This window comes from Canis aureus, chromosome 1, assembly GCF_053574225.1.
Source record: "Canis aureus isolate CA01 chromosome 1, VMU_Caureus_v.1.0, whole genome shotgun sequence".
NCBI classification, from domain to species: domain Eukaryota; kingdom Metazoa; phylum Chordata; class Mammalia; order Carnivora; family Canidae; genus Canis; species Canis aureus.
The window spans coordinates 113,191,487-113,218,899 of NC_135611.1; the positions used below are offsets into that span (position 1 = coordinate 113,191,487).

The window sequence follows — 27,413 nt, forward strand, 5'->3', positions numbered from 1 at the left end:
TGAAATTTGCTAAAAGCAAAAAGTATGACTACACAAAGTCATGGACATTAACTATGCTTATTGCGGTGATCACTTCACAATGTATACATATATCGAATCAGTGTGCCGTACACCTAGACTAATCCAACGTTACATGTCCATTTCATCTGGGAAAAAAGATATAAAAGGCAGTATTTCTGTCCTCTAAAGCCATCGAACAGAGAACCAAAATAGGGTGAACATAGAGTGAGGGTTTCACGGGGAGATCCTGTTCCTTTGTATAGGAAAGTTAATGAAATTCTTCACTGGAGGAATCCCTGGGTGGCTCAGCGGTTTAGCACCTGCCTTTGGCCCAGGGCATGATCCTGGAGTCCCGGGATCGAGTCCCACATCGGGCTCCCTGCATGGAGCCTGCTTCTCCCTCCTCCTGTGTCTCTGCCTCTCTCTCTCTCTCTCTCTCTCTGTGTGTGTGTGTGTGTCTCATGCATAAATAAATAAAATCTTAAAAAAAAAAAGAAATCCTTCATGGTGGGGTGACATCTGAGATGGGAAGAGAGGGCGGGAGCAGTGCTGCGAGTCTCTGGACAAAGATGATTTCCTGGAAAGGGAATAGATGCTGGGGAGCAGGGGGAGACCCAAGCTTGCGTGAGAGTTGAGGAAGGGTCAGAAAGCCCCTGTGGCCGGAACACATGGGGTGAGTAGGACAGCGCAGTATGGGCAGGAGCCAGGTTGGGTAGGGGCAGTGCTACTCAAAGGGCTGTCTGCAAGGAGGGGAGGAGCCTGGCCCCGGAGGCAGACGGTCCACATCACTAAGCGCCCTGTTGATTTCCACTAACATTTTCTTCATTGCAAGACTTTCTCAACTCAGGCGCTAACTTGACAGACCTGCTGGAATCTTCTTACAGACCAGCATTCCTAGTAGCTCCAACGTAGGACCTGTGGGCTGCAGGGACTTTGGGTTTTGATGTGACTCACAGGTGAGCAACATAAGGGCTTTGAGCAGAGGAACAACCCTGGGTTTTTGTTTTTAAGATTTTATTTATTTATTCATTCATGAGAGATACAGAGAGAGAGAGAGAGAGAGAGAGAGAGAGGCAGAGACACAGGCAGAGGGAGAAGCAGGCTCCATGCAGGGAGCCCGACACAGGAATCGATCCTAGGTCTCCAGGATCACCCCCTGGGCTGAAGGCGGCGCTAAACCGCTGAGCCACCCAGCTGTCCCTGTTGCTACTTCCTAGAGGGGAAAAACTGGGAAACCAAGACACTGTGCTGGCTTCGGGACGCAGCACCCCTACAGCTTCTTGGTAGCAGCAAGGTCACAGGATCGAGTCCCACATCGGGCTTCTTGTGGGGAGCCTGCTTCTCCCTCTGCCTCTGTCACTGCCTCTCTCTCTCTCATGAATAAATAAATAAAATCATAAAAAAAAAGAAGTAGCAACAGCTTCCTTAGCAAGCTGGATCTACAGGCCCTCCTAGGAGTTCTTTCTGGAAGCTGCCGCAGGAGCCTGCTTCCAAAGATATAAGTAAAAAATAAAAATTAAGTTAAGTAAGTAATATTCCCTAAAAAAGGAAAGCAGGCCATTTACTGATGGGTGATGATCTATCGACTGAAGATTATGAGGTTTTCTTTAACTGAGATTACGAGGTTTTCTTTTTTAAAGATTTTATTTATGCATGAGACACACACACACAGAGGCAGAGACACGGGCAGAGGGAGAAGCAGGCTCCTGGCAGGAAGCTTGATGCGGGACTCGAACCCAGGACCCCGGGATCACGCCCTTAGCCAAAGGCAGACGTTCAACCAGGGAGCCACCCAAATGCCCCAGATTTTGAGTTTTTCATTCCATCCCCCTGATGTCAAAAAAGGCGAGACAGAGAGAGAAGTCAGTCCCCATCATATGTTATATGGGCAAAGACTGAAGAAGTTTGGGCTTCTGGGACTAATCTTAATCAGCTGTGTATGGCTGGCCCAGAGCAGACCTATTTTGATGGGGATGACCCGAAACCCCAGGGAGACGTGAGCTCGTTGTCATGCAGCCCCTCTGCAGCTCGAACATGGAATGATTACTCTAGTCCCCATATCCACACCGGGAGCAAAACCGATTGGGGCTCCCTCCCAGGAGGAGGGACGTTCCTTCGTCTTGTATTGGCGACCACACTGGACGTTGCTGTGGTAAGCCTGTGTCGCTGTGTGTTGTGCCTAAGAGTGATCCCAGGAAAGCCCTGGCTTCTCTGTCTGGGGCCACTTGGGGGAGATGTGGGGGGAACAGCTCCAGCTCTCCTGCAGGAAGGCCCTCATCTCTGCTCAACACCCTCTGAGGCTACTTAGTGATTTTTCACCTTTACGTGCTAAAGTCTTCCCTCTTGGAAAACGGGGACTTGGTTGCTCCCTTCCCCATCACCACGACACATGAGCAATCTCCCAATAGTCTCTGCACTATTTTCCTAAGACCAATATTTAGTGTAGACGTTGTTATGTCTATTTAATGCCCGTCACGTTTGAGGCAAAGAGTTGTGATCACCGGCCCCAACCTTGGATTGTGGAGTCAAAACTGTGTATCTGGGACGCCTGGGTGGCTCAGTGGTTGAGTGTCTGCCTCTGACTCAGGGTGTGATCCTGGGGTCCTGGGGTGGAGTCCTCATCAGGCTTCCCTGCCCGGAGCCTATTTCTCCCTCTGCCTGTGTCTCTGCCTCTCTGTGTCTCTCATGAATAAATTAAAAAAATCTTTTTTTAAAAAATGTGTATCGGGATCCTTGGGTGGCTCAGTGGTTTAACACCTGCCTTTGGCCCAGGGCGTGATCCTGGAGTCCTGGGATCGAGTCCACATCAGGCTCCCTGCATGGAGCCTGCTTCTCCCTCTGCCTGTGTCTCTGCCTCTCTGTCTCTCTCTGTGTAACTATCATGAATAAATAAATAAAATCTTTAAAAAAAAATCCAATTGAGATTTTGAGATAAAAAACATCCGATTGAGATGTTTGAGATAAAAAACATCCAATTGAGATGTTTGAGATAAAAAATATCTGATTTCAAAAAAAAAAAAAAAAAACGATTTCAAACTTTATGGGGTTATTTTATTGGTGGAGTGATTTTCTTTTCATTTGTGGAGCCTATAAAAAGGCCACAGGGTTATTGATGACTCAAATTATTAGTAGTCATATGAATTTACCAACAAATTCATTTGTACTACTTTGGGACCTATTTCAACCTATTTTCAGAGGGCTCACAAGATTTATAAACATAAAGGATGTAATTCTAAAGTGGCAAAACTTCTCCAGAAAAGAGACACAGAGAACACGTCCCCAGCTCCTACTGTATAGCAGTGACTATTAAAGGCTGGCTCTCTAGGCTTCACATCTTCTTTGGGACCGAAGCAGACAAGGGGACACTGCCTATGTTCTGTAACAGGTCAGTTATGCTCAATATCAAACTTTGGTTCACAGAATTAATGGTGGAAGTTGTAGCTACCTTTATCCTGGGTAAGATAAGAAGTTATGTTCCTGCATTGTTCGTGACATGGCCGGACAACCAATGGAAATTCCTGGGTTGTTTCAAAAAGATGTGCCAGTTTATGGTGAAGAAGACCCTTATTTATGTCCTGAGTTCTCTTGCGTCCATTATACACAATCTAATTGTTGGAGAAGTCTTCATCAATAAGCTATATTACTTTCTACACAAAAAGATGGTTTCTGAACCCACAGCTGTGGTTGTCGTTTAGCTACTCTTACACCTACTCACCCTGCAGTCGTTGGGGGGATACTTGGCACCCGGAGGAGAGCAAAGGACTTTCCTCGCTTATCTACTGTCACTGGAGGCTTGTGTGCATGCTCGGCTCTCTCCCCGAGCGTGGCCCATTCTATCCTCTCACAAAGAACATAATAACATAAGAACATTTAAATAAATAAATAAATAAATAATAAATAAATAAATAAATAAATAAATAAATAAATAAATAAAATCTCAATTTTTTAGAAGAGGATATACGTAAAAATGTGGCCAGAGGTTTGGTTTGTCTTTTTTTTTGTTTTGTTTTTTGTTTGTTGTTTTTTGTTTTTTGTGGCCAGAGGTTTTGAAACCTGTCACAATCTATTGTCACAAAAAATACCTACGTTCACCCAGGATATGTGTAAGAAAGAGGTTGGGTTTTCGAAGCCTTTCACAAAATCTTGTCACAAAAGAAATGTGTATGTTAGACCAGGATACATGTATAAAAGAGGATATGGTTTTTAAAGTGTGTCACACACAAACGTTGTCACAAAAAATAACTAGGTTCAGCCAGGAGACGTGTAAAACACAGGACAAGGTTTTGAAGTCTTTTTCACAAAATAGTATTAAAAAATACCTATGTTCAGCCAAGATATGTGGAAAAAAGAGGACAGGGTTTTTTGAAACTTTTCACAAAATATAATCACAAAAGATACCTATATATTTTTTTTTAATTTTGTGACTTTTTATTTTTTTTTTAATTTTTTTTATTTATTTATGATAGTCACAGAGAGAGAGAGAGAGAGAGAGAGAGAGAGAGAGAGGCAGAGACACAGGCAGAGGGAGAAGCAGGCTCCATGCACTGGGAGCCCAATGTGGGATTCGATCCCGGGTCTCCAGGATAGCGCCCTAGGCCGAAGGCAGGCGCCAAACCGCTGCGCCACCTAGGGATCCCAAAAGATACCTATATTTAGCCAGCATATGTGTAGAAAAGAAGACGGGTTTTCTTTTTTTTTTTTTGAAGCTTTTCACAAAATATTGGAACAAAAAGTACCTCTGTATCACTATGATATGTATAAAAATGACAAGGTTATCTGAAGGTTCTCACAAAATATTGTCACTATAAATCCTGTATTTGGCCAGCTTATGTGTGTGATAAACAACAGGGTTTTTTGAAGTTTTTCACAAAATATTGAAACTGAAAATACCTACATTTTGCCACAATATGTATAAACAAGAGGAGAAGGGGTTTTTTCAACCCTCTCACAAGAAGCAATGTTAGGAGGCATGAGGGGAAAAAAAAAACAATGGCTTTCGTTGAGATAAAAAACATCCGATTGACATGTTTGACATAAAAAAACACCCGATTGAGATGTTTGAGATAAAAAACATCGGATTAAAAAAAATCCGATTGAGATGTTTGAGGTAAAAAACATCCAATTTCAAAAAAAAAATCCAATTTCAAACTTTATGGGGTTATTTTTATTGATGGAGGATTTTCCTTACATTTGTGGAGCCTATAAAAAGGCCACAGGGTCATTGACTCAAATCATAAGCAAATTATTAGTAGTCATATAAATTTACCAACAAATTGATTTGTACTATTTTGGGACCTATTTCAACCTATTTTCAGAGGGCTCACAAGATTTATAAACATAAAGGATATAATTCTAAAGTGGCACAACTTCTCCAGAAATGAGACACAGAGATCACGTGCCCAGCTCCTACTGTATAGCAGTGACTATTAAAGGCTGGCTCTCTAGGCTTCACATCTTCTTTGGGACCGAAGCAGACAAGGGGACACTGCCTATGTTCTGTAACAGGTCAGTTATGCTCAATATCAAACTTTGGATCACAGAATTAATGGTGGAAGTTGTAGCTACCTTTATCCTGGGTAAGATAAGAAGTTATGTTCCTGCATTGTTCGTGACATGGCCGGACAACCAATGGAAATTCCTGGGTTGTTTCAAAAAGATGTGCCAGTTTATGGTGAAGAAGACCCTTATTTATGTCCTGAGTTCTCTTGCGTCCATTATACACAATCTAATTGTTGGAGAAGTCTTCATCAATAAGCTATATTACTTTCTACACAAAAAGATGGTTTCTGAACCCACAGCTGTGGTTGTCGTTTAGCTACTCTTACACCTACTCACCCTGCAGTCGTTGGGGGGATACTTGGCACCCGGAGGAGAGCAAAGGACTTTCCCCGTTTATCTACTGCCACTGGAGGCTTGTGTGCATGCTCGGCTCTCTCCCCGAGCGTGGCCCATTCTATCCTCTCACAAGGAACACTGGCTCACAACTGTGAGTGGAATCATTGATATTGAAACCCTAATGCTCAGCAGCCTGACAGGAAGGCCGGAGACCAATGTGCAAGTTGGTCTGATCCGCCTCCGCGTCTGATGTCACATGAACTTGCAGCCCGTACCAACCGACACACAGCTCCGTTCTGCCACAGTTGTCACAAGGAAGCTTATTTTGCTGAACTCCACCCAGTGACACCGTGTCTATGTGGCAAAGCCAGTTATTTATGCTGCATCGATCCTAATCCTTTCAGAAGAACTTCTACAACCTATGGTGTTACCTTCATCAATTGAGCCCCTCACCCCCTCAGCCCCCAGAGCACATTTGGTTCTTCTTGAATCTGTGTCTCCTTGATTTCTTTTTTTTCTTTTCAAGATTTTATTTTTTTCATCAGAGACACACACACACACAGAGAGAGAGAGAGAGTCAAAGACACAGGCAGAGGGAGAAGCAGGCTCCATGCAGGGAGCCCGACGTGGGACTTGATCCCGGTTCTCCAGGATCTCGCCCTGGGCCGAAGGCAGGCGCTAAACAGCTGAGCTACCCGGGCTGCCCCTTTGATTTCAGTACAGTTTTTTTTTGTTTTGTTTTTTTGTGTGTGTGTTTGTTTTTGCAGCCTCAACTCTGTCCTGTTTCACATACTGAGCAAATAAAGTTCCTTTCAGGCAATGGCATGTCTGCAGCCTTACTGCTCCATTCTAGGCTGATTTCCTTCCAACCCTGTGTAGCTTAGGGTCTGTTGCAAGGCACCGAGGAAGAGGAGGGAAAACCAGGGTGATGGATAGAGAACTCCATGGCTTGGCAGGGGTTGGGGAGGGATGGGTACGCAACCTGGGTGATATATGCTGAATGGAGGATGGGGGTGGAGGTGGTTTCCAAGGCTGATGGTCTGGGACACGGCAGCCCAGAAGGCTCTGGGGATGTGTCCCCTTTCCCGGAGAAGTTCAAAGTCCGACACAGAGAACTCTGAACTGGTTGAAAGCATCTTTACCACTTGTAAGGCATATATCCCAAATTTGACCAGGGTAGAGCCAGCCTCTTGAGGACTGAGCTGGGGGAAGGGACAGCTCCCCGCAAACTCATCTTCAAGGGACCCATGTTGGGATGGGTGATGGTGAAATTCAGAGGGCTCACGAGAACGCGCCCCTTGGGTCAGGAGAAACCCTGTGGAGGGGAAAGGATGTGAGTGGAATGACCTTCCCCAGAGCACCTCGCAGGTCCTGAGGCTGCCCTGGAAGTTTGAGCCTGCCTCATTTCGATCTGTGCCCAGCATTGAGTTGGCTTCTACCTCTCCCTCTGCACATTCCCCCTCTCGTGCCCTCTTTCTAACAAATAAATAAATAAAATATTTTTAAAGACTATTTATGTATTATGAGAGACATACACTCAGAGGCAGAGGCGTAGGCAGAGGGAGAAGCAGGCTCCCCGTGGGAAGCCCGATTTGGGACTCCATCTCAGGATGCCAGGATCATGACGTGAAGCCAAGGTAGACACTCAACCACTGAGCCACCCAGGCACCCATTAATAAATAAAATTTTTAATAAATATTTTAATAAATAAAAAATCAGTAAAGAGGGGGGCACTTGACAGGATGAGCACTGGGTGTTGTACTAGTGTTGGCAAATGGAACTCCAATAAAAAGGTATACAAAAAAATCAGTAAAATCAACAATGGGCAAAAATGTCAAAGAGACATTTCTCCGAAGGTATACAGTGGCCACCCAGCTTCTGAGGAAATGCTCAACATCGCTAATCATTACAGAAAGCAAATAGAACACAAATATATATCAAGTCACACCCATCAGGATAGTCACCATCAACAACAATAAGCAAGGGATCCCTGGGTGGCGCAGCGGTTTGGCGCCTGCCTTTGGCCCAGGGCGCGATCCTGGAGACCCGGGATCGAATCCCACGTCGGGCTCCCGGTGCATGGAGCCTGCTTCTCCCTCTGCCTATGTCTTTGACTCTCTCTCTCTCTCTCTCTGTGTGTGACTATCATAAATAAAAAAATAAATAAAAAAAACAACAATAAGCAAAAGGACCCCAAACCCAAATACCATAAATTAATGTGTGTTGGTGAGGATCTGGAGAAATCGGAACCCTGGCAAATGTTGGTGAAAAAGTAAAATGGCACATCAGACATCAGCTTGGAACATGGTGCCGGGTTTCCTCCAAATTAAGAAATAGACTTACCATGTGATGGAGCCAACTCCTTATTCATTTTACATCTGTAAGAACTGAAAGCCAACAGTATGAAGGGATCCCCGCTCATCCCTGTTCATCGCAGTGTTGTTCACAAGAGTCAAGATGTAGACGCAGCCCACGTGTCCACGCACAGAGGAACGGAGAAAGATCATGGGGCATCCAGCTCCAGTGGAACGAGCATCGATCCTAAGGAAGAAGTGAGTTCTGGACCCGCTGCCACATGAAATGAGCAGGTCGCAGCAAGACAAATACCCTATGATTCCACTTGTATGTCCTACCCGTCATAGTCAAATTTATAGAAACAGAAAGAAGACATGTGGGGCTGGTGGGGGCGAGGAGGAGCAAACAGGAAACTGTGGGTACAGACTTCCTGTTACAAAACGAACGGGTGCTAGAGATGCATTGTACGCCCCTGAGAATATTGATACCCCTGCTCATCTGTATCCTGGTTCCCGGTGAATGGTAGGGAATGTAATGTTATGAGTTTTTCACCATAATTTTTAACAGATTTAAGGAAGAAATTGGGGTGAAGATCCCTGGGGCCCTTGAAACCTTCCTGCCTTCCAAGAGGAAGCTCTGGGTGTGACCAATACAAAGTGTTGGTGGGTGAGGTTCATTTTGTGTTCCCAGCCAGCCCGTTTCAGCCTCCCATGGCAGCTCATGGGGCTCTGAGCCCCTCCAGAGTCCATAACAGGGAAGAGGCTCGAGGCTCCAGGGGTTCTCAGGAGTTGAGGGGCCAAGGTGGGAGGAGAAGGGCTGAGCAGGGATGGAAAGATGGGTAGAGGAGCAGCTGTGTGGGAGGGGGGCAGATTGAGGGATTCAAGACAGCCAAAGAGTCTAAGATGTGGCATTAAAAAAAAAAAGAAGGAAAGAAAGAAAGAAAGAAAGGAGGAAAGGAAGAAAGAAGAAGAAGAAAAGGGAGCGACCGGGTTGCTGAATACCTAGAGCATGAAACTCTTTCCTCAGGATGGTGGGCTCAGGCCCCAAGTAGAACTTATTTAAAAAAAAAACAAAAAAAAACAGGGATCCCTGGGTGGCTCAGCAGTTTGACGCCTGCCTTTGGCACGGGGCACGATGCTGAGGTCCCGGGATCGAGTCCTGAATCGGGCTCCTGGCATGGAGCCTGCTTCTCCCTCTGCCTGTGTCTCTGCCTCTCTCTCTCTCAAATAAATAAATAAATAAATAAATAAATAAATAAATGTTTTTTTAAAAGTTCTTAGGCTCAGTTGTTTGAGCGTCTAAGTTATGAACTCAGCTCAGGTCTTGGTCTCAGGGTTGTGTGTTCGAGCCCCCTGTGGGGTGCTATGCTTACATGGAGCCTAATTTAAAATATTCTTTTAATATAAAAATAAAATAAATATGAATACTCATTAAAACTCGGTGGTTTAGCACTTGCCTTCAGCCCAGGGCACGATCCTGGAGTCCTAAGATCGAGTTCCACGTCTGGCTCCCTGAATGAAGCCTGCTTCTCCCTCTGCCTATGTCTCTGCCTCTGTGTGTGTGTGTGTGTGTGTGTCTCACGAATAAATAAATAAAATCTTAAAAAAATAATAATAATAATAAACAAAATGAGGGGAGGCCTGGATGGCTCAGCAGTTGGGCATCTGCCTTTGGCTCATGGAATGATCCCAGTGTCTCAGGATCAAGTTCCACATCGGGCTTCCTGCATGGAGCCTGCTTCTCTCTGCCTATGTCTCTGCTCTCTCTCTCACTCTGTGTCTCTCATGAATAAATAAATAAAATGTATAAATAAATAAAATTAAAAATTAAAAAAAGAAGAATGAGGACAGGGGATGATGAGGGCGACAACTTAGATGAGCAGGTTGGAAGATTCCTGAGTCCGGTGTTCTGTGTGGCCTTTGAAGCTCCCTTGTGTTTAAGAATACCTTTGCCTTTTCTGAAGATATTACATGCCCTTCCTCCACTGTATATTCTTGGCTCCTTTCCTATAAATTATTTATTTATTTATTTATTTACGCATTTATTTATTTATTTGTTTGTTTATTTTAAAAGATTATGTATTTATTTATTCATGACAGGCGGAGAGAGAGAGAGAGGCAGAGGGAGAAGCAGGCTCCACGCAGGGAGCCCAACGTGGGACTCGATCCCGGGTCTCCAGGATCAGACTCTGCCTGGGCTGAAGGCGGCGCCAAACCGTTGGGCCATCGGGGCTGCCCTGCAAATTTCTTTTTAAGATTTTATTTATTTATTCATGAGAGAAACAGAGAGAAGCAGAGACACAGGCAGAGGGAGAAGCAGGCTCCCTGCGGGAAGCCGGATGCAAGACTCAATCCCAAGACTCTGGGATCGTGATCTGAGCCAAAGGCATACGCTCAACCCCCCGGGCGCCCCTTATGTACTATTTCAAATATAAACCCAAATTTGCCCGGTGAGGACAAGTTTCTCCCACAATCAGTTGCTTTGGTGTGAAAGTACTCAGATTCAGAAATGGTGTATGAATTCAATGGGCTCAAATTAGGTCAATTGTAAAGACTTTTCACCCTCAAGAACATGCAGTGCCCTCCTGTTACAACCACCCGACAAAGTGTCAACAATTTCGGAGCAGTGGATCCAGGAGAGTGAGAGCTCCAGCAGGAGCACCATGTGCATTCACTCAAATTGGATTAAAGGCTTGAGTATAAGATCTAAAACCATGAGACTACCAGAAGAAAACACAAGCAGTAAGTTCCTTGGCATCAGTCTTGGCAATTATTTTTTTGGATGGCAATGAAAGTCAAAATCAATAAGTGGGTGGAACCTCATCAAGCTGAAGAGCTTCTGCACAGCAAAGGAAACCATGAGGAAATGAAAAGGCAACCCACCAAGTGGGAGAGACATTTTAAATCATATGTCTGGTAAGGGATTAATATCCAAAATTTGGAATACCCAAAAATATAGAAAGAGGGGTGCCCGGAGTTGGGGGTGCCAGGGTGGCTCAGTTGGTTGAACATCTGACTCTTGATTTCAGCTCAGGGTCATGATCTCAGCATCCAGGGACTGAGCTCAGAGTTGAGCTCCGGACTGATTGTGGAGACAGTCTGCTTAGGATTCTCTCTCTCTCCCTCTGCCCCTCCCCCTTACTCATGCGCACTCTCTTTCTCTCTCTCAAATAAATAAATAATCTAAAAAAACCCCACAGAAAGCAATATGGTGAGTCCTCCAAATATTAAAAATAGAACTATCATCTGATCTAACGGTTCCACTTCTGAGTATATGACCAAAAGAAATGAAATCACCTCCTGAAAAACATACCTGCACCCCCAGGTTTACTGTGGCATCATTCACAAAGGCCAGGATACAGAAACATCCTAAAAGTCTGTTGAGGAATAAATGAGTAAAGAAAAAGTGGGAGGAAAAAAAAAAAAAAAAAAGAAAAGGTGGGAGGGATCCCTGGGTGGCGCAGCGGTTTAGCGCCTGCCTTTGGCCCAGGGCGCGATCCTGAAGACCTGGGATCGAATCCCACGTCGGGCTCCCGGTGCATGGAGCCTGCTTCTCCCTCTGCCTGTGTCTCTGCCTCTCTCTCTCTCTCTCTGTGTGACTATCATAAACAAATAAAAAAAATTAAAAAAAAAAGAAAAGGTGGGATCTCATACAATAGTATATTATTCACCCACAAAAAGGAAGAAACTCTTGCCTTTTGTGACAACATGGATGGACAACATGGATGAGGATATTGTGCTAAGAGCAGCCAGCGAGTCAAAGAGAGACAGATACTCTATGATCTTGCTTACAGGTGGAATCTGACAGAGAACTGTCTGCGGTTGCCTTGCCTGAGGGGCAGGGGGTGGTGGGGATGAGTAAAGGTGATCAAAAGATCAAATCTCCCAGATACATAAATCCTAGAGGCGTAATGCACAGCGTGGTGACTACTGTTAAGGATACTGCATTGCAGGGGCACCTGGGTGGCTCAGTGGTTGAGCGTCTGCCTTTGGCTCAGGGCATGATCCTGGGGTCCCAGGATCGAGTCCTGCATCGGGGTCTCTGCATGGAGCCTGCTTCTCCCTCTGCCTGTGTCTCTGCCTCTCCCTCTCTGTATCTCTCATGAATAAATAAATAAAATCTTTAAAAAAAAATACTGCATTGCATTTTTGAAATTTGCTAAAAGCAAAAAGTATGACTACACAAAGTCATGGACATTAACTATGCTTATTGCGGTGATCACTTCACAATGTATACATATATCGAATCAGTGTGCCGTACACCTAGACTAATCCAACGTTACATGTCCATTTCATCTGGGAAAAAAGATATAAAAGGCAGTATTTCTGTCCTCTAAAGCCATCGAACAGAGAACCAAAATAGGGTGAACATAGAGTGAGGGTTTCACGGGGAGATCCTGTTCCTTTGTATAGGAAAGTTAATGAAATTCTTCACTGGAGGAATCCCTGGGTGGCTCAGCGGTTTAGCACCTGCCTTTGGCCCAGGGCATGATCCTGGAGTCCCGGGATCGAGTCCCACATCGGGCTCCCTGCATGGAGCCTGCTTCTCCCTCCTCCTGTGTCTCTGCCTCTCTCTCTCTCTCTCTCTCTCTCTGTGTGTGTGTGTGTCTCATGCATAAATAAATAAAATCTTAAAAAAAAAAAGAAATCCTTCATGGTGGGGTGACATCTGAGATGGGAAGAGAGGGCGGGAGCAGTGCTGCGAGTCTCTGGACAAAGATGATTTCCTGGAAAGGGAATAGATGCTGGGGAGCAGGGGGAGACCCAAGCTTGCGTGAGAGTTGAGGAAGGGTCAGAAAGCCCCTGTGGCCGGAACACATGGGGTGAGTAGGACAGCGCAGTATGGGCAGGAGCCAGGTTGGGTAGGGGCAGTGCTACTCAAAGGGCTGTCTGCAAGGAGGGGAGGAGCCTGGCCCCGGAGGCAGACGGTCCACATCACTAAGCGCCCTGTTGATTTCCACTAACATTTTCTTCATTGCAAGACTTTCTCAACTCAGGCGCTAACTTGACAGACCTGCTGGAATCTTCTTACAGACCAGCATTCCTAGTAGCTCCAACGTAGGACCTGTGGGCTGCAGGGACTTTGGGTTTTGATGTGACTCACAGGTGAGCAACATAAGGGCTTTGAGCAGAGGAACAACCCTGGGTTTTTGTTTTTAAGATTTTATTTATTTATTCATTCATGAGAGATACAGAGAGAGAGAGAGAGAGAGAGAGAGAGAGGCAGAGACACAGGCAGAGGGAGAAGCAGGCTCCATGCAGGGAGCCCGACACAGGAATCGATCCTAGGTCTCCAGGATCACCCCCTGGGCTGAAGGCGGCGCTAAACCGCTGAGCCACCCAGCTGTCCCTGTTGCTACTTCCTAGAGGGGAAAAACTGGGAAACCAAGACACTGTGCTGGCTTCGGGACGCAGCACCCCTACAGCTTCTTGGTAGCAGCAAGGTCACAGGATCGAGTCCCACATCGGGCTTCTTGTGGGGAGCCTGCTTCTCCCTCTGCCTCTGTCACTGCCTCTCTCTCTCTCATGAATAAATAAATAAAATCATAAAAAAAAAGAAGTAGCAACAGCTTCCTTAGCAAGCTGGATCTACAGGCCCTCCTAGGAGTTCTTTCTGGAAGCTGCCGCAGGAGCCTGCTTCCAAAGATATAAGTAAAAAATAAAAATTAAGTTAAGTAAGTAATATTCCCTAAAAAAGGAAAGCAGGCCATTTACTGATGGGTGATGATCTATCGACTGAAGATTATGAGGTTTTCTTTAACTGAGATTACGAGGTTTTCTTTTTTAAAGATTTTATTTATGCATGAGACACACACACACAGAGGCAGAGACACGGGCAGAGGGAGAAGCAGGCTCCTGGCAGGAAGCTTGATGCGGGACTCGAACCCAGGACCCCGGGATCACGCCCTTAGCCAAAGGCAGACGTTCAACCAGGGAGCCACCCAAATGCCCCAGATTTTGAGTTTTTCATTCCATCCCCCTGATGTCAAAAAAGGCGAGACAGAGAGAGAAGTCAGTCCCCATCATATGTTATATGGGCAAAGACTGAAGAAGTTTGGGCTTCTGGGACTAATCTTAATCAGCTGTGTATGGCTGGCCCAGAGCAGACCTATTTTGATGGGGATGACCCGAAACCCCAGGGAGACGTGAGCTCGTTGTCATGCAGCCCCTCTGCAGCTCGAACATGGAATGATTACTCTAGTCCCCATATCCACACCGGGAGCAAAACCGATTGGGGCTCCCTCCCAGGAGGAGGGACGTTCCTTCGTCTTGTATTGGCGACCACACTGGACGTTGCTGTGGTAAGCCTGTGTCGCTGTGTGTTGTGCCTAAGAGTGATCCCAGGAAAGCCCTGGCTTCTCTGTCTGGGGCCACTTCGGGGAGATGTGGGGGGAACAGCTCCAGCTCTCCTGCAGGAAGGCCCTCATCTCTGCTCAACACCCTCTGAGGCTACTTAGTGATTTTTCACCTTTACGTGCTAAAGTCTTCCCTCTTGGAAAACGGGGACTTGGTTGCTCCCTTCCCCATCACCACGACACATGAGCAATCTCCCAATAGTCTCTGCACTATTTTCCTAAGACCAATATTTAGTGTAGACGTTGTTATGTCTATTTAATGCCCGTCACGTTTGAGGCAAAGAGTTGTGATCACCGGCCCCAACCTTGGATTGTGGAGTCAAAACTGTGTATCTGGGACGCCTGGGTGGCTCAGTGGTTGAGTGTCTGCCTCTGACTCAGGGTGTGATCCTGGGGTCCTGGGGTGGAGCCCTCATCAGGCTTCCCTGCCCGGAGCCTATTTCTCCCTCTGCCTGTGTCTCTGCCTCTCTGTGTCTCTCATGAATAAATTAAAAAAATCTTTTTTTAAAAAATGTGTATCGGGATCCTTGGGTGGCTCAGTGGTTTAACACCTGCCTTTGGCCCAGGGCGTGATCCTGGAGTCCTGGGATCGAGTCCCACATCAGGCTCCCTGCATGGAGCCTGCTTCTCCCTCTGCCTGTGTCTCTGCCTCTCTGTCTCTCTCTGTGTAACTATCATGAATAAATAAATAAAATCTTTAAAAAAAAAATCCAATTGAGATTTTGAGATAAAAAACATCCGATTGAGATGTTTGAGATAAAAAACATCCAATTGAGATGTTTGAGATAAAAAATATCTGATTTCAAAAAAAAAAAAAAAACGATTTCAAACTTTATGGGGTTATTTTATTGGTGGAGTGATTTTCGTTTCATTTGTGGAGCCTATAAAAAGGCCACAGGGTTATTGATGACTCAAATCATAGGCAAATTATTAGTAGTCATATGAATTTACCAACAAATTCATTTGTACTACTTTGGGACCTATTTCAACCTATTTTCAGAGGGCTCACAAGATTTATAAACATAAAGGATGTAATTCTAAAGTGGCACAACTTCTCCAGAAAAGAGACACAGAGAACACGTCCCCAGCTCCTACTGTGTAGCAGTGACTATTAAAGGCTGGCTCTCTAGGCTTCACATCTTCTTTGGGACCGACGCAGACAAGGGGACACAACTATGTTCTGTAACAGGTCAGTTATGCTCAATATCAAACTTTGGATCACAGAATTAATGGTGGAAGTTGTAGCTACCTTTATCCTGGGTAAGATAAGAAGTTATGTTCCTGCATTGTTTGTGACATGGCCGGACAACCAATGGAAATTCCTGGGTTGTTTCAAAAAGATGTGCCAGTTTATGGTGAAGAAGACCCTTATTTATGTCCTGAGTTCTCTTGCGTCCATTATACACAATCTAATTGTTGGAGAAGTCTTCATCAATAAGCTATATTACTTTCTACACAAAAAGATGGTTTCTGAACCCACAGCTGTGGTTGTCGTTTAGCTACTCTTACACCTACTCACCCTGCAGTCGTTGGGGGGATACTTGGCACCCGGAGGAGAGCAAAGGACTTTCCCCGTTTATCTACTGCCACTGGAGGCTTGTGTGCATGCTCGGCTCTCTCCCCGAGCCTGGCCCATTCTATCCTCTCACAAAGAACATAATAACATAAGAACATTTAAATAAATAAATAATAAATAAATAAATAAATAAATAAATAAATAAAATCTCAATTTCTTAGAAGAAGATATACGTAAAAATGTGGCCAGAGGTTTTGTTTGTCTTTTTTTTGTTTTGTTTTTTGTTTGTTGTTTTTTGTTTTTTGTGGCCAGAGGTTTTGAAACCTGTCACAAACTATTGTCAAAAAAAATACCTACGTTCACCCAGGATATGTGTAAGAAAGAGGTTGGGTTTTCGAAGCCTTTCACAAAATCTTGTCACAAAAGAAATGTGTATGTTAGACCAGGATACATGTATAAAAGAGGATATGGTTTTTGAAAGCGTGTCACACACAAAAGTTGTCACAAAAAATAACTAGGTTCAGCCAGGAGACGTGTAAACCACAGGACAAGGTTTTGAAGTCTTTTTCACAAAATAGTATTAAAAAATACCTATGTTCAGCCAAGATATGTGGAAAAAAGAGGACAGGGTTTTTTGAAACTTTTCACAAAATATTGTCACAAAAGATACCTATATTTAGCCAGCATATGTGTAGAAAAGAAGACGGGGTTTTTTTTTTTTTTTTTTGAAGCTTTTCACAAAATATTGGAACAAAAAGTACCTCTGTATCACTATGATATGTATAAAAATGACAAGGTTATCTGAAGATTCTCACAAAATATTGTCACTATAAATCCTGTATTTGGCGACCTTATGTCTGTGATAAAGAACAGGGTTTTTTGAACTTTTTCACAAAATATTGAAACTGAAAGTACCTACATTTTGCCACAATATGTATAAACAAGAGGAGAAGGGGTTTTTTTCAACCCTCTCACAAGAAGCAATGTTAGGAGGCATGAGGGGAAAAAAAAAAACAATGGCTTTCGTTGAGATAAAAAACAACCCATTGAGATGTTTGAGATAAAAAAACACCCGATTGAGATGTTTGAGATAAAAAACATCGGATTAAAAAAAATCCGAATGAGATGTTTGAGATAAAAAACATCCAATTTCAAAAAAAAAATCCAATTTCAAACTTTATGGGGTTATTTTTATTGATGGAGGATTTTCCTTACATTTGTGGAGCCTATAAAAAGGCCACAGGGTCATTGACTCAAATCATAAGCAAATTATTAGTAGTCATATAAATTTACCAACAAATTGATTTGTACTATTTTGGGACCTATTTCAACCTATTTTCAGAGGGCTCACAAGATTTATAAACATAAAGGATGTAATTCTAAAGTGGCACAACTTCTCCAGAAATGAGACACAGAGATCACGTGCCCAGCTCCTACTGTGTAGCAGTGACTATTAAAGGCTGGCTCTCTAGGCTTCACATCTTCTTTGGGACCGAAGCAGACAAGGGGACACTACCTATGTTCTGTAACAGGTCAGTTATGCTCAATATCAAACTTTGGTTCACAGAATTAATGGTGGAAGTTGTAGCTACCTTTATCCTGGGTAAGATAAGAAGTTATGTTCCTGCATTGTTTGTGACATGGCCGGACAACCAATGGAAATTCCTGGGTTGTTTCAAAAAGATGTGCCAGTTTATGGTGAAGAAGACCCTTATTTATGTCCTGAGTTCTCTTGCGTCCATTATACACAATCTAATTGTTGGAGAAGTCTTCATCAATAAGCTATATTACTTTCTACACAAAAAGATGGTTTCTGAACCCACAGCTGTGGTTGTCGTTTAGCTACTCTTACACCTACTCACCCTGCAGTCGTTGGGGGGATACTTGGCACCCGGAGGAGAGCAAAGGACTTTCCTCGCTTATCTACTGCCACTGGAGGCTTGTGTGCATGCTCGGCTCTCTCCCCGAGCCTGGCCCATTCTATCCTCTCACAAAGAACATAATAACATAAGAACATTTAAATAAATAAATAAATAATAAATAAATAAATAAAATCTCAATTTTTTAGAAGAGGATATACGTAAAAATGTGGCCAGAGGTTTTGTTTGTCTTTTTTTTGTTTTGTTTTTTGTTTGTTGTTTTTTGTTTTTTGTGGCCAGAGGTTTTGAAACCTGTCACAAACTATTGTCAAAAAAAATACCTACGTTCACCCAGGATATGTGTAAGAAAGAGGTTGGGTTTTCGAAGCCTTTCACAAAATCTTGTCACAATAGAAATGTGTATGTTAGACCAGGATACATGTATAAAAGAGGATATGGTTTTTGAAAGCGTGTCACACACAAAAGTTGTCACAAAAAATAACTAGGTTCAGCCAGGAGACGTGTAAAACACAGGACAAGGTTTTGAAGTCTTTTTCACAAAATAGTATTAAAAAATACCTATGTTCAGCCAAGATATGTGGAAAAAAGAGGACAGGGTTTTTTGAAACTTTTCACAAAATATTGTCACAAAAGATACCTATATTTAGCCAGCATATGTGTAGAAAAGAAGACGGGGTTTTTGTTTTTTTTTTTTTTGAAGCTTTTCACAAAATATTGGAACAAAAAGTACCTCTGTATCACTATGATATGTATAAAAATGACAAGGTTATCTGAAGATTCTCACAAAATATGGCACTATAAATCCTGTATTTGGCGACCTTATGTCTGTGATAAAGAACAGGGTTTTTTGAACTTTTTCACAAAATATTGAAACTGAAAGTACCTACATTTTGCCACAATATGTATAAACAAGAGGAGAAGGGGTTTTTTTCAACCCTCTCACAAGAAGCAATGTTAGGAGGCATGAGGGGAAAAAAAAAAACAATGGCTTTCGTTGAGATAAAAAACAACCGATTGAGATGTTTGAGATAAAAAAACACCCGATTGAGATGTTTGAGATAAAAAACATCGGATTAAAAAAAATCCGATTGAGATGTTTGAGATAAAAAACATCCAATTTCAAAAAAAAAATCCAATTTCAAACTTTATGGGGTTATTTTTATTGATGGAGGATTTTCCTTACATTTGTGGAGCCTATAAAAAGGCCACAGGGTCATTGACTCAAATCATAAGCAAATTATTAGTAGTCATATAAATTTACCAACAAATTGATTTGTACTATTTTGGGACCTATTTCAACCTATTTTCAGAGGGCTCACAAGATTTATAAACATAAAGGATGTAATTCTAAAGTGGCACAACTTCTCCAGAAATGAGACACAGAGATCACGTGCCCAGCTCCTACTGTGTAGCAGTGACTATTAAAGGCTGGCTCTCTAGGCTTCACATCTTCTTTGGGACCGAAGCAGACAAGGGGACACTGCCTATGTTCTGTAACAGGTCAGTTATGCTCAATATCAAACTTTGGTTCACAGAATTAATGGTGGAAGTTGTAGCTACCTTTATCCTGGGTAAGATAAGAAGTTATGTTCCTGCATTGTTTGTGACATGGCCGGACAACCAATGGAAATTCCTGGGTTGTTTCAAAAAGATGTGCCAGTTTATGGTGAAGAAGACCCTTATTTATGTCCTGAGTTCTCTTGCGTCCATTATACACAATCTAATTGTTGGAGAAGTCTTCATCAATAAGCTATATTACTTTCTACACAAAAAGATGGTTTCTGAACCCACAGCTGTGGTTGTCGTTTAGCTACTCTTACACCTACTCACCCTGCAGTCGTTGGGGGGATACTTGGCACCCGGAGGAGAGCAAAGGACTTTCCTCGCTTATCTACTGCCACTGGAGGCTTGTGTGCATGCTCGGCTCTCTCCCCGAGCCTGGCCCATTCTATCCTCTCACAAAGAACATAATAACATAAGAACATTTAAATAAATAAATAAATAATAAATAAATAAATAAAATCTCAATTTTTTAGAAGAGGATATACGTAAAAATGTGGCCAGAGGTTTTGTTTGTCTTTTTTTTGTTTTGTTTTTTGTTTGTTGTTTTTTGTTTTTTGTGGCCAGAGGTTTTGAAACCTGTCACAAACTATTGTCACAAAAAATACCTACGTTCACCCAGGATATGTGTAAGAAAGAGGTTGGGTTTTCGAAGCCTTTCACAAAATCTTGTCACAAAAGAAATGTGTATGTTAGACCAGGATACATGTATAAAAGAGGATATGGTTTTTGAAAGCGTGTCACACACAAAAGTTGTCACAAAAAATAACTAGGTTCAGCCAGGAGACGTGTAAAACACAGGACAAGGTTTTGAAGTCTTTTTCACAAAATAGTATTAAAAAATACCTATGTTCAGCCAAGATATGTGGAAAAAAGAGGACAGGGTTTTTTGAAACTTTTCACAAAATATTGTCACAAAAGATACCTATATTTAGCCAGCATATGTGTAGAAAAGAAGACGGGGTTTTTGTTTTTTTTTTTTGAAGCTTTTCACAAAATATTGGAACAAAAAGTACCTCTGTATCACTATGATATGTATAAAAATGACAAGGTTATCTGAAGATTCTCACAAAATATGGCACTATAAATCCTGTATTTGGCGACCTTATGTCTGTGATAAAGAACAGGGTTTTTTGAACTTTTTCACAAAATATTGAAACTGAAAGTACCTACATTTTGCCACAATATGTATAAACAAGAGGAGAAGGGGTTTTTTTCAACCCTCTCACAAGAAGCAATGTTAGGAGGCATGAGGGGAAAAAAAAAAACAATGGCTTTCGTTGAGATAAAAAACAACCCATTGAGATGTTTGAGATAAAAAAACACCCGATTGAGATGTTTGAGATAAAAAACATCGGATTAAAAAAAATCCGAATGAGGTGTTTCAGATAAAAAACATCCAATTTCAAAAAAAAAATCCAATTTCAAACTTTATGGGGTTATTTTTATTGATGGAGGATTTTCCTTACATTTGTGGAGCCTATAAAAAGGCCACAGGGTCATTGACTCAAATCATAAGCAAATTATTAGTAGTCATATAAATTTACCAACAAATTGATTTGTACTATTTTGGGACCTATTTCAACCTATTTTCAGAGGGCTCACAAGATTTATAAACATAAAGGATGTAATTCTAAAGTGGCACAACTTCTCCAGAAATGAGACACAGAGATCACGTGCCCAGCTCCTACTGTGTAGCAGTGACTATTAAAGGCTGGCTCTCTAGGCTTCACATCTTCTTTGGGACCGAAGCAGACAAGGGGACACTACCTATGTTCTGTACCAGGTCAGTTATGCTCAATATCAAACTTTGGTTCACAGAATTAATGGTGGAAGTTGTAGCTACCTTTATCCTGGGTAAGATAAGAAGTTATGTTCCTGCATTGTCCTTGACTATACTGGAGAACCAATGGAAGTTCCTGGGTTGTTTCAAAAAGATGTGCCAGTTTATGGTGAAGAAGACCCTTATTTATGTCCTGAGTTCTCTTGCGTCCATTATACACAATCTAATTGTTGGAGAAGTCTTCATCAATAAGCTATATTACTTTCTACACAAAAAGATGGTTTCTGAACCCACAGCTGTGGTTGTCGTTTAGCTACTCTTACACCTACTCACCCTGCAGTCGTTGGGGGGATACTTGGCACCCGGAGGAGAGCAAAGGACTTTCCTCGCTTATCTACTGCCACTGGAGGCTTGTGTGCACGCTCGGCTCTCTCCCCGAGCCTGGCCCATTCTGTCCTCTCACAAGGAACACTGGCTCACAACTGTGAGTGGAAACATTGATATTGAAACCCTAATGCTCAGCAGCCTGACAGGGAGGCCGGAGACCAATGTGCAAGTTGGTCTGATCCGCCTCCGCGTCTGATGTCACATGAACTTGCAGCCCGTACCAACCGACACACAGCTCCGTTCTGCCACAGTTGTCACAAGGAAGCTTATTTCGCTGAACTCCACCCAGTGACACCGTCTCTATGTGGCAAAGCCAGTTATTTATGCTGCATCGATCCTAATCCTTTCAGAAGAACTTCTACAACCTATGGTGTTACCTTCATCAATTGAGCCCCTCACCCCCTCAGCCCCCAGAGCACATTTGGTTCTTCTTGAATCTGTGTCTCCTTGATTTCTTTTTTTTCTTTTCAAGATTTTATTTTTTTCATCAGAGACACACACACACACAGAGAGAGAGAGAGAGTCAAAGACACAGGCAGAGGGAGAAGCAGGCTCCATGCAGGGAGCCCGACGTGGGACTTGATCCTGGTTCTCCAGGATCTCGCCCTGGGCCGAAGGCAGGCGCTAAACAGCTGAGCTACCCGGGCTGCCCCTTTGATTTCAGTACAGTTTTTTTTTGTTTTGTTTTTTTGTGTGTGTGTTTGTTTTTGCAGCCTCAACTCTGTCCTGTTTCACATACTGAGCAAATAAAGTTCCTTTCAGGCAATGGCATGTCTGCAGCCTTACTGCTCCATTCTAGGCTGATTTCCTTCCAACCCTGTGTAGCTTAGGGTCTGTTGCAAGGCACCGAGGAAGAGGAGGGAAAACCAGGGTGATGGATAGAGAACTCCATGGCTTGGCAGGGGTTGGGGAGGGATGGGTACGCAACCTGGGTGATATATGCTGAATGGAGGATGGGGGTGGAGGTGGTTTCCAAGGCTGATGGTCTGGGACACGGCAGCCCAGAAGGCTCTGGGGATGTGTCCCCTTTCCCAGAGAAGTTCAAAGTCCGACACAGAGAACCCTGAACTGGTTGAAAGCATCTTTACCACTTGTAAGGCATATATCCCAAATTTGACCAGGGTAGAGCCAGCCTCTTGAGGACTGAGCTGGGGGACGGGACAGCTCCCCGCAAACTCATCTTCAAGGGACCCATGTTGGGATGGGTGATGGTGAAATTCAGAGGGCTCACGAGAACGCGCCCCTTGGGTCAGGAGAAACCCTGTGGAGGGGAAAGGATGTGAGTGGAATGACCTTCCCCAGAGCACCTCGCAGGTCCTGAGGCTGCCCTGGAAGTTTGAGCCTGCCTCATTTCGATCTGTGCCCAGCATTGAGTTGGCTTCTACCTCTCCCTCTGCACATTCCCCCTCTCGTGCCCTCTTTCTAACAAATAAATAAATAAAATATTTTTAAAGACTATTTATGTATTATGAGAGACATACACTCAGAGGCAGAGGCGTAGGCAGAGGGAGAAGCAGGCTCCCCGTGGGAAGCCCGATTTGGGACTCCATCTCAGGATGCCAGGATCATGACGTGAAGCCAAGGTAGACACTCAACCACTGAGCCACCCAGGCACCCATTAATAAATAAAATTTTTAATAAATATTTTAATAAATAAAAAATCAGTAAAGAGGGGGGCACTTGACAGGATGAGCACTGGGTGTTGTACTAGTGTTGGCAAATGGAACTCCAATAAAAAGGTATACAAAAAAATCAGTAAAATCAACAATGGGCAAAAATGTCAAAGAGACATTTCTCCGAAGGTATACAGTGGCCACCCAGCTTCTGAGGAAATGCTCAACATCGCTAATCATTACAGAAAGCAAATAGAACACAAATATATATCAAGTCACACCCATCAGGATAGTCACCATCAACAACAATAAGCAAGGGATCCCTGGGTGGCGCAGCGGTTTGGCGCCTGCCTTTGGCCCAGGGCGCGATCCTGGAGACCCGGGATCGAATCCCACGTCGGGCTCCCGGTGCATGGAGCCTGCTTCTCCCTCTGCCTGTGTCTTTGACTCTCTCTGTCTCTCTCTGTGTGTGAAGATCATAAATAAAAAAATAAATAAAAAAGACAACAATAAGCAAAAGGACCCCAAACCCAAATACCATAAATTAATGTGTGTTGGTGAGGATCTGGAGAAATCGGAACCCTGGCAAATGTTGGTGAAAAAGTAAAATGGCACATCAGACATCAGCTTGGAACATGGTGCCGGGTTTCCTCCAAATTAAGAAATAGACTTACCATGTGATGGAGCCAACTCCTTATTCATTTTACATCTGTAAGAACTGAAAGCCAACAGTATGAAGGGATCCCCGCTCATCCCTGTTCATCGCAGTGTTGTTCACAAGAGTCAAGATGTAGACGCAGCCCACGTGTCCACGCACAGAGGAACGGAGAAAGATCATGGGGCATCCAGCTCCAGTGGAACGAGCATCGATCCTAAGGAAGAAGTGAGTTCTGGACCCGCTGCCACATGAAATGAGCAGGTCGCAGCAAGACAAATACCCTATGATTCCACTTGTATGTCCTACCCGTCATAGTCAAATTTATAGAAACAGAAAGAAGACATGTGGGGCTGGTGGGGGCGAGGAGGAGCAAACAGGAAACTGTGGGTACAGACTTCCTGTTACAAAACGAACGGGTGCTAGAGATGCATTGTACGCCCCTGAGAATATTGATACCCCTGCTCATCTGTATCCTGGTTCCCGGTGAATGGTAGGGAATGTAATGTTATGAGTTTTTCACCATAATTTTTAACAGATTTAAGGAAGAAATTGGGGTGAAGATCCCTGGGGCCCTTGAAACCTTCCTGCCTTCCAAGAGGAAGCTCTGGGTGTGACCAATACAAAGTGTTGGTGGGTGAGGTTCATTTTGTGTTCCCAGCCAGCCCGTTTCAGCCTCCCATGGCAGCTCATGGGGCTCTGAGCCCCTCCAGAGTCCATAACAGGGAAGAGGCTCGAGGCTCCAGGGGTTCTCAGGAGTTGAGGGGCCAAGGTGGGAGGAGAAGGGCTGAGCAGGGATGGAAAGATGGGTAGAGGAGCAGCTGTGTGGGAGGGGGGCAGATTGAGGGATTCAAGACAGCCAAAGAGTCTAAGATGTGGCATTAAAAAAAAAAAGAAGGAAAGAAAGAAAGAAAGAAAGGAGGAAAGGAAGAAAGAAGAAGAAGAAAAGGGAGCGACCGGGTTGCTGAATACCTAGAGCATGAAACTCTTTCCTCAGGATGGTGGGCTCAGGCCCCAAGTAGAACTTATTTAAAAAAAAAAAAAAAAAAAAAAAACAGGGATCCCTGGGTGGCTCAGCAGTTTGGCGCCTGCCTTTGGCCCGGGGCACGATGCTGAGGTCCCGGGATCGAGTCCTGAATCGGGCTCCTGGCATGGAGCCTGCTTCTCCCTCTGCCTGTGTCTCTGCCTCTCTCTCTCTCAAATAAATAAATAAATAAATAAATAAATAAATAAATAAATAAATAAATAAATAAATGTTTTTTTAAAAGTTCTTAGGCTCAGTTGTTTGAGCGTCTAAGTTATGAACTCAGCTCAGGTCTTGGTCTCAGGGTTGTGTGTTCGAGCCCCCTGTGGGGTGCTATGCTTACATGGAGCCTAATTTAAAATATTCTTTTAATATAAAAATAAAATAAATATGAATACTCATTAAAACTCGGTGGTTTAGCACTTGCCTTCAGCCCAGGGCACGATCCTGGAGTCCTAAGATCGAGTTCCACGTCTGGCTCCCTGAATGAAGCCTGCTTCTCCCTCTGCCTATGTCTCTGCCTCTGTGTGTGTGTGTGTGTGTGTGTCTCACGAATAAATAAATAAAATCTTAAAAAAATAATAATAATAATAAATAAAATGAGGGGAGGCCTGGATGGCTCAGCAGTTGGGCATCTGCCTTTGGCTCATGGAATGATCCCAGTGTCTCAGGATCAAGTTCCACATCGGGCTTCCTGCATGGAGCCTGCTTCTCTCTGCCTATGTCTCTGCTCTCTCTCTCACTCTGTGTCTCTCATGAATAAATAAATAAAATGTATAAATAAATAAAATTAAAAATTAAAAAAAGAAGAATGAGGACAGGGGATGATGAGGGCGACAACTTAGATGAGCAGGTTGGAAGATTCCTGAGTCCGGTGTTCTGTGTGGCCTTTGAAGCTCCCTTGTGTTTAAGAATACCTTTGCCTTTTCTGAAGATATTACATGCCCTTCCTCCACTGTATATTCTTGGCTCCTTTCCTATAAATTATTTATTTATTTATTTATTTACGCATTTATTTATTTATTTGTTTGTTTATTTTAAAAGATTATGTATTTATTTATTCATGACAGGCGGAGAGAGAGAGAGAGGCAGAGGGAGAAGCAGGCTCCACGCAGGGAGCCCAACGTGGGACTCGATCCCGGGTCTCCAGGATCAGACTCTGCCTGGGCTGAAGGCGGCGCCAAACCGTTGGGCCATCGGGGCTGCCCTGCAAATTTCTTTTTAAGATTTTATTTATTTATTCATGAGAGAAACAGAGAGAAGCAGAGACACAGGCAGAGGGAGAAGCAGGCTCCCTGCGGGAAGCCGGATGCAAGACTCAATCCCAAGACTCTGGGATCGTGATCTGAGCCAAAGGCATACGCTCAACCACCCGGGCGCCCCTTATGTACTATTTCAAATATAAACCCAAATTTGCCCGGTGAGGACAAGTTTCTCCCACAATCAGTTGCTTTGGTGTGAAAGTACTCAGATTCAGAAATGGTGTATGAATTCAATGGGCTCAAATTAGGTCAATTGTAAAGACTTTTCACCCTCAAGAACATGCAGTGCCCTCCTGTTACAACCACCCGACAAAGTGTCAACAATTTCGGAGCAGTGGATCCAGGAGAGTGAGAGCTCCAGCAGGAGCACCATGTGCATTCACTCAAATTGGATTAAAGGCTTGAGTATAAGATCTAAAACCATGAGACTACCAGAAGAAAACACAAGCAGTAAGTTCCTTGGCATCAGTCTTGGCAATTATTTTTTTGGATGGCAATGAAAGTCAAAATCAATAAGTGGGTGGAACCTCATCAAGCTGAAGAGCTTCTGCACAGCAAAGGAAACCATGAGGAAATGAAAAGGCAACCCACCAAGTGGGAGAGACATTTTAAATCATATGTCTGGTAAGGGATTAATATCCAAAATTTGGAATACCCAAAAATATAGAAAGAGGGGTGCCCGGAGTTGGGGGTGCCAGGGTGGCTCAGTTGGTTGAACATCTGACTCTTGATTTCAGCTCAGGGTCATGATCTCAGCATCCAGGGCCTGAGCTCAGAGTTGAGCTCCGGACTGATTGTGGAGACAGTCTGCTTAGGATTCTCTCTCTCTCCCTCTGCCCCTCCCCCTCACTCATGCGCACTCTCTTGCTCTCTCTCAAATAAATAAATAATCTAAAAAAACCCCACAGAAAGCAATATGGTGAGTCCTCCAAATATTAAAAATAGAACTATCATCTGATCTAACGGTTCCACTTCTGGGTATATGACCAAAAGAAATGAAATCACCTCCTGAAAAACATACCTGCACCCCCAGGTTTACGGTGGCATCATTCACAAAGGCCAGGATACAGAAACATCCTAAAAGTCTGTTGAGGAATAAATGGGTAAAGAAAAGGTGGGAGGGATCCCTGGGTGGCGCAGCGGTTTAGCGCCTGCCTTTGGCCCAGGGCGCGATCCTGAAGACCCGGGATCGAATCCCACGTCGGGCTCCTGGTGCATGGAGCCTGCTTCTCCCTCTGCCTGTGTCTC

At 43.7% G+C, this 27,413-nt stretch overlaps 2 long non-coding RNA genes across 8 annotated transcripts in view; one reads left to right on the top strand and one right to left on the bottom strand.

Annotated features, from left to right (window-relative positions):
* The window catches only part of LOC144285375 (uncharacterized), a 101,930-nt gene extending 77,102 nt beyond the window's left edge, over window positions 1–24,828 (bottom strand). Inside the window, exons 1-2 of one of the 6 annotated variants that reach the window (XR_013353660.1) lie at window positions 23,899–24,828; window positions 8,179–8,376 (exon numbers count right to left, since the gene is read on the bottom strand). This is a non-coding gene — a long non-coding RNA (uncharacterized LOC144285375). Of the gene's footprint in view, window positions 1–8,178; window positions 9,259–23,898 lie in introns of those variants that run through there. The other 5 variants (XR_013353664.1, XR_013353654.1, XR_013353655.1 and 2 more) reach the window with 5 other exon arrangements.
* Window positions 5,346–11,322, top strand: LOC144285400 (uncharacterized). Of its 2 annotated transcripts, XR_013353685.1 has the most exons (3): window positions 5,346–5,509; window positions 6,381–8,652; window positions 10,230–11,322. It is a non-coding gene; the product is annotated as an uncharacterized LOC144285400 (long non-coding RNA). The 2 variants fall into 2 exon arrangements; XR_013353678.1 differs by lacking the exon at window positions 5,346–5,509 and having other exon boundaries at window positions 5,942–8,652.
* Window positions 24,829–27,413: the final 2,585 nt, after the last annotated feature.